Source organism: Coregonus lavaretus (genome assembly GCF_964263955.1).
Source record: "Coregonus lavaretus genome assembly, chromosome: 38".
Taxonomy (NCBI): Eukaryota; Metazoa; Chordata; class Actinopteri; order Salmoniformes; family Salmonidae; genus Coregonus; species Coregonus lavaretus.
This window is the reverse complement of record NC_140025.1, coordinates 6,409,778-6,418,230: the sequence shown is the minus strand read 5'-3', so window position 1 is coordinate 6,418,230 and position 8,453 is coordinate 6,409,778.

Genomic DNA, 8,453 nt, shown 5'->3' with positions numbered 1-8,453 from the left:
TGGGAATTCAAACCAGCGACCTTCCATTTACTGGCCCAACACTTTTAACCGCTAGGCTACCTGCCACCCTACAGTAGCTAGATCAGCTTGATCAAGTTTGTTTGAGTGCTTCTTGAAGCATCCAGCAGATGGACAGCCATGGACATGAGAGGATCTGGAAGCTCATAGTTCTGCTAGATGGTCAGCGGAGGTGGTGGTCGGAGGTGGTGGTCATGTCAGCATGTCCAAGGGCTGGCAGACAGGCAGCTCCATGTCATCAGGGCGTCTCCGCTGTCTGCAGCTTCTTTGTATTGAGCCTCAGTGATGAAGTTTGAGCTCCCCACAGAGTACAGCCCACTCCTTACTTCATTAGTATTTTATTGAGCAATGAAAAAGCTGGCCCACTGCCAACTCTGCATACATAGCCTCCTCTTTGATCACCGTTGGTGAAAACCAACCCAAAGTCAGTAGGTGCAATTCAAATGAAAACACACACTTGCTAGCTAGCATTAGCTAGCTTGTTGAAAACACTGATTTTCATTAAGTTACGGCCAGTAATTTAGTTAATGATATCAAGTCTTGATCTGCTCTAATTTATTTAGCTATTTACATAAAAACTATTGAATATGATTGTACAGAATTTACATGAGCTCTCTGCCTAGGCTTCCACTAGGTGCCATGGCAACTATAGAATTAATACACGTGATGAACTAAATAAAGGTGATGAAAGGAGTTGACGTTGTTAGAAAGGTATTCATGAAGTAAAGTGTAGGTTTCCTGTGACTTTAGTTTACACAAGAAAGGACCTTCTTGGAATTGAGTGACTAAGTGATTTCAGGTTGTGTGTGTGTGTGTGTGTGTGTGTGTGTGTGTTTGTGTGTCCGTACATGTGTGAATGAGATCATGTGTATACATACAGGATCAAAAATGTCATCCACTTCAGAATGTTGAGGCCATGGGTGACTAGACTAGCAAGGGCTAATTTATATTTTGAGATGTTTTGTGTTACTCATTTGATTTCTCTATCTAGCTATCTTTATGCATGGGAGAGAGAGGGGAATAATTATCACACCATTTGCATAGCCTCAACAGTGTAAACTACAGATTTTTCTCCTTTTAAAACACATTACCCTACAACTATTTTCCTAGATCCTGTACATTGAAAATATGTTATCGGGGTTATACTTTTGAGTGCTTATTCCCCATCCTCCTTATTCATACCATATCCATCTCTGCCACCGGTTATATTGAATTGAAAACCTGATTAAGTTTTAAAACCTCCATTTGGTACAATGTAATATTGGCTTTTTTGAAAGCGACTACCCCTGGGACTTTGAAGTTCACATGGCCGAGCAGTGTCTGTGACTGCAAGAGGTCACTGGGTGATCCTTAACTCTATCACCGCCGTGGTGTGATAGAGTGATGGCCTCTATTAAAAAGAGGAGGATCCCATCAGCTTCTATAGGCTAGGCCTACTATATTTATTTCTCAGCTTTCCTAATATTAAGCACATTGCTTGTCTTTACAACAGGAGTATAGCCTACCTGGCTGGCATGAAAATGAACCACGGGAAAAGTGTTCTCCAGTTTCTATTGAAGTACATAGATGACATGTATTTTTTCCCCCCTGCCCCTGTTCCGAGACAGGTGCATGATAATGGTCCATTCTAAATAAAAACACATTTCACACCTATTATTTAGTATATGTAAAGACAAGATTAAATTAAGAATAGTCTGATGGGTGACAATATTAGCCGATCACTTGTGAATTATATATTATCACTTGTGAATGATGCCCAGTTTAAGGCAAGAAACAATGCATACCTTTTTTTTGCGACTTTTTCAAATCATAGTCCCACACCTCATGTAGCCTAGCCCATAGGCCTATATGTTTTGATAAGGTTTTTATCACAACTAAAGTGGCCAAATTACCTCTTAAAATTAAGCACATTAATCTGCTTTACAAAAGGTGTAGAGCCTAACTGGCATACATCCACTTAGGAAGCAACACAACGCTGGCAGGGATGTAGCTCAGTTGGTAGAGCATGGGGTTGTGGGTTCGATTCCCACGGGGGGTATGAAAAATTAAAAAAATTATGTATGCACTCACTAACTGTAAGTCGCTCTGGATAAGAGCGTCTGCTAAATGACTAAAACGTAAATGTAAAATGTAAGATAATTTTCACCATAAAAATGCACCTTAATAATAAACCATTATATGGATAATCTCACTTGCGGTCATTTTTGATAATGGTGGTTTCCCGCTAATGGAACATTTGCGCTTATAGCCTACTGCCGTGTGCGCATTGCTGCACTTATAATGTGAAGAAATAGCCTAATAGTTTATCAACATTTTAAGCTAAACATTCTGATCTTTTGTGTCAGCCTCATTGAGTAAAACAGTTTTTTTATGCTAGTGGTTGTATTAATTTGGGCTCTATCGCATCCCACAACTGTCCCAGACTATGTTTGGAGTATTTCTTTCTCGCACAGAATAGAATAGGTCAACTTTTATACTATGGGGGATAGTAGATTGACATATGCTAGTGCTTTTGCTGTTCATTAGGCCTACTCATCTTGTTGGCTGACGAAAAGTAAATGTGGACAGTTCTGCCAATGTTTTCAATATGCGCCTCCAAATTGGACGCGCGCAGTTGCGCCCCCGATGTGTCTGTCTTCACTTGTAGCCTGTAAGAAAGACCCGATCACATGACGGAGAGCCATGTGAGTGAGAGGTGCTTCGGAGCAGGCAGCATGCAGGGAGAAGGGAATTACAATTATTATATTCAGCCCAAGGACACAGGGGCCACTGGCTGAAAAAGGCATGTATTTTTTTGGGGTACATTACCACCACACAAAGGGGATGCCGCCGGGAAATTTGAGGCATTCTCAAGTGCTTGTCAAATTGTGAATGAGAGTCTGATGAAGTGTGTACAGCCTGCACAAAAGAACTAAGCAGAGCTCATGCCTTTCATGCAACTTTTTTCAAATCATCATTATAGTCGCATCATGCAGCCTTAGAATGTATTAAAAATCAAAACATGTAGCCCAACGTTTGTATCACAACTGAAGTTACATAAATAACTCTAAATTAAGCATATAGGAGTACCTGTTTCTTTGTTAACCGCTCAACACAGAATAGCCGCAGATCAACACAGAATAGCCACGTGCACACTCCCTCAAATCGTTTGGAGAAAATATCCTTTCTATTTTATTCAGCTTTGTTCAATTGTATTCTTCGTACTATGAAATACTATAAAACAATGCCATGGAATTCTAAGCAAATCTTGTCTGCTGAATTAACTAGTGTAGCTCACAGCCATTTGGCATAGCCAGATCAGGATGCTATTCTGTTCTTCTGAAATAGACTTAATTTTCTTCATTTCATGTTTCTTTAGACATGGTTAAAATAAATAATGGATTTATTGTGCAGGTGTACATGGATTTACTAGACTTTGTTCCAAAGGTCTGCATCAGTGGCTTGTAGGCTATGTGTGGAAGCCAGGAGATGCTAAATGTGTTTATACACTGCTCAAAAAAATTAAGGGAACACTTAAACAACACAATGTAACTCCAGGTCAATCACACTTCTGTGAAATCAAACTGTCCACTTAGGAAGTGTAGTATCTTAAACAGTCTACAAATGCTGATTGTTGCAGGAAAGTGTGATAGAGGGAACTTGGCCCTAAGATTTTGCTGATGTGGCAAAATGAGGTAACTCTATTCTACATTGCTGGAAACATCTGGAAATCATTACTTATGGAAATATGATATGAGGAGTAAGGTAGAAAAGACCAGGGATTGGATGTTAGAATCACGCCATGCTCTGGCCATGTATGATATAAATGCCATGTCTTGAACAGAGAAGGAGAATAGCTAATCAGATTGGCTCGGGCTGTTTTCCAGACATCTGCAGGAGTCTGTCAAATTCTGATGCTGGAACCTTTGTTATAATAAACCTTTGAAAACAGAGTACAGTGTCGGCGGATCTTCCTTATCATTACAGCATGGACCAGCAAAAGTGTTTCTTTTAGTAACCACATTTAATGGCGACGAGGTTTTTGTTTTATTGTTCTTTGGGACGTGCTATGTCTCTTCTTTGCATTCCATTCCTGGGCTACAAAACGACTACCTCTCAGGAAGCCGGCAACTAAGGGTAAGTTTTTTATCACTAAATCATTGGGCGCTGGTCGTTTTGTGAGTCCAGAGTGTGTGCGTTAGAGATGTACCGTTAAAATTACTTATGCGTGCATTTTGCTGGTTCTTTTTGCTGTGTGATAGGAATTCCGTTCTAAATTTTCTAAATTAGTTTGAGTGTCTGTAGGACACACCGACAGGACACCGATGTTTTGGCTTGAATAAAAGTGCAAGGAGTGTCCAAGGAAAGGCTTAGAGGATAACGTTTGAAATGAGTTGACAGTATACTTTTAGGGCGCCGTTAATTTAAGGAAGCCCTCAAACGAGGCGATCATTAGAGATGGGCCATAAATCTTGATAGTTATTAGATTGACTCTCAAGTCAGTTCTCGGGACTGCTGGTTTAAGACAATATATTCAATTGTAAGTTTACCGCTCTGAATTTGTTTGACGAAACATCTGTCTGAAGTAATCCTCTCTTTTGAATGTCTAAAACCGGAAGGTAGCAGAAATTTAGCAAATGGAATATATTAAGAAATAGGAACGGCGATAGATGGATCCACTTTCTCTCTGTGTGTGTGTCTGAAATGTGAAAAGCGCATTTCTCTGTCAGCATGTGTGTGCGAAACAAGAGTGAGTGTGGCTGCGTGCTTGATGACTTCCAGATGTGTGTCGACTAAGGCTTTGACCAGAGTTTTTTAGTCTCTTGTAAATAAATGTCTTAGGTATTTATCTTTTCAAATGTTAAGCCCCTAGAGTAAAAAGTTAAAACCCCTACAACACAGTTAAGGTTAAATATCTTATGAGTCTCTGTTTGTGAGAACGTTTGTAATTCTTAAACTATATAAACTATGAGCCCCCTGGAAGGACTATAAGTTTAAAGATCTTATGAGTCTCTATAAAAAGAGAACGTTTACTAACGAATCATGAGCCTACAGGGAGGACTTTCTAAGAGTGTATAGAGATGTTTTATATTTCATAACGTCATTACTATAAATCTGCAGATAAGTGATAACAAACTTCGAAGTTGGATATGTCTTGTATGTTCTATGTGTTCAGTTTGTGAGAAGTCTTATTGTATGTCTTGTATGTTCTATGTGTTCAGTTTGTGAGCTCTGTTAATGTCTTAAGTCTTATTGTATGTCTTGTATGTTCTATGTGTTCAGTTTGTGAGCTCTGTTAAAGTCTTCAGTGTTATTGTCTATGGGAGGAGAGACCGGAGCAACAGCGGCTCTGTTTATAGGTCCTTACACTCTGAAATCACATTGGTGACTGAACTGCGCACGCGTAGGATTTATGACTTTAGCCACTCCCCTGCACTGAACTGATTGGGAGAGTCAACTTCAGTGCAGCCAAAAAAGAAAACGGGAGGGGGAATTTTGCACACAAGTGAAATGTTCTTTTGAATTAACTATTGCTTGACTGTAAAACTGTTTGGTTGATAATCATTGAGTTGGTGAATGAGAGATATATTGACGGATTTAAAATAATAATAATAAAATAAATGAATAAAATAAAATGTTATTGAGCTATTTATAATATTCCTGAGTTAAGCTGTTTGCTTATTTCTTAGCGTGAATGTGGAAAAAGTATAAACTAAACTCTTCTTTGTCCTGTTGTCCTTCTGTCATACGAGAGACGAGAAGGAGGAGACAGAGAGAGAGAGAGAGAGAGGAGGGGCTGACATCAACTGACATCAGAGACGGCAACCCAGTCCAAATTAAGGCCAGTGCTGTTATTATTCACAAATCTACTTTCCCTCACAGGATATAATTGATACATTGTGTTTACATAGAATATTTCATGTTGTGACCATTTCGCAAGAGCTTGGCAACAGACTGATGAATTTATGTAATTGATAATTGCACATTACAGTTTTTTGTCAATGACTTGTTTTGATTAGAGTTGTGTTGGAATTCCAGCATTGAAATTATTCTGTAAAATTAAGGTAATTAATTGCTTATTAAGCAATTGGGTAGTGTTGCTGGTACAGGTATTTTATTTTTGAATTGCTCTGGAGTTGACTACTTTCCTTTACTCTTCCTCATCGGATGTGGTAAGATTGCCACTAATCAATAATTTGGTAAAATAAAATTCACAGAATAATTAGTAATTCATTATTTGATTTATTGATTTGATTTGTTGATTGATTGACTTAATTGGATTACTTGGTTGATTGATTGATTTGATTGGGTTAGTTGATTGATTTATTGATTTGATTTGTTGATTGATTGACTTGATTGGATTACTTGGTTGATTGATTGATTTGATTGGGTTAGTTGATTGATTTATTGATTTGATTTGTTGATTGATTGACTTGATTGGATTACTTGGTTGATTGATTGATTTGATTAAGTTAGTTGATTGATTTATTGATTGATTGATTCATTTGATTAGTAATTGATTAGTTGATTGGTTGGATTGATTGATTGATTAAATTAGTTGATTGATTTATTGATTTGATTAGTTTATTGATTTGATTGGTTGCATTGATTGATTTGATTGATTAGTAATTCATTGATTGATTTGATTGATTAGTAATTCATTGATTGATTTGATTGATTGGTAATCCATTGATTGATTTGATTGGTTAGTTTGTTGATTGGATTAATTGATTGATTGATTTCATTAGTAATTGATTGACTGATTGATTTGATTTCATTGATTGATTGAATTTATTGATTGATTGATTGATTGATTGAATTGGTTGATTGATGTATTGATTTGAATTGGTTAATTGATTGATTGGATTAATTGATTAATTATTTTTTAATTAAAAAAAAAAAAAAAAAAAAAAAAAAAAAAAAAAGGGGGATAACTAGAGGGTAACACATAACAAGTGCATTACAATGGGAAAAAAGGACATCAAAACTACAAAAGCAATTACTCCTCTTCATGTAGTACAGAATAGTAATCCACTAGTTAATGGTATAGCAAAATTATCTGAAAAATGGAATAAACGTTGGCCTGACATTGAACAACCATGGCCATTGGAAGGCACACTTAATCCAGACGTCATCAAGATAATGCAAGTGCTTGTATCCACGTATAAGACAGATCAAAAGAAGGGGAAGAAAGGAAAACTTCGTCAAGAAAAAAGACAAAGAGAGCTGGGTGTTCTTAAGCTTTTTGAAAATGAAGGACAAAAACTGATAAAAGACACAAAAGATAAGAGAGACAGAGGTGCAGAGAAAATGGCAAAAGAGGTGAAGGTGACAGAAAAACTGATTGCAGAAGTTAATACACCTTTCTCATATATGGATTCAGCAAAAACACCCCCACCTTATGAGAAAGAAGCCAAGTTTAAGGACGTTTATCCTCAGCTTCCAGTGATCATTCAGGAAGGTGATTATTGCATCAGAGATGAGGATGAACGAATAATAGAGAGGGGACAAGCAGAAACGACCATAAAGATGAATCCAAACTCCAAAGGCAGGAAGACAACGAGACGTCTGGAGACTAAGGGTAGAGTGAGATCAAGGAGGATGGAACTTGATGATGATGATGATAATGATGATGATGATGATCAGAGTGATTCAGAAGAGATCATGGGTGGATATGACCCTGTCATCAGACAGAGGTTGGCCAGAGCGGAAAGAAGGGGTGATGGAAGTTGGAAGAAGAAGAATACAAGCGATTCAAGCCCTGGTGAAAATGAAGATGGAGACAGCGATGAAGATTTGGAGACTAAAGGTGCTTCATGTTCAAGAGGATTTTATCCTCCAATGACTAACACAGAAGAAATAGAAGGTGATATAGACCGATGCGTATCATACCTGTATAAGGCCAATGATTTAGAAGAAGTAAAAGAACTGGAAGACCGACTCAAGAAGCTGCTGAGGAAAGAATCCCAAGAATCTGAAAAGAGATATACATTGAGGCCAAGGAAAGATGGCACTAGTAAGAGAATTATGCCGGTGATCATTCGAGGACAAAACCTAGAATATAAGCCTTTGCAGAACACCGATATGTCAGATATACTTGAGAAGCTGCCTACTCTTCAAGATGGAGCATATCCTTGGATTTCAAAGTTGGAAGAAATTACGGTGGGGACACAGTCTGCCATAGGAGACATTAAGAGACTTTTGGCTAATCTCCTTGGGATTCCAGGCATGGAAGAAATTTTTCAGAGAGCTGGACTTCATAGATACGTGGGAACTGCTGTGAATGATCCTGAATTGTTGGCTGCAAGCAGGAATCGGCTGTGGAGAGCACTGAAGGATACGTTTCCAACAAATGTGCATCCTGACAACATTCTGATTGACCCACTAGGACAACAAGAAAATCCGAGAGCCTACGTGTCAAGAGTTCATCAAGTATGGAGAAATATTACCGGAAA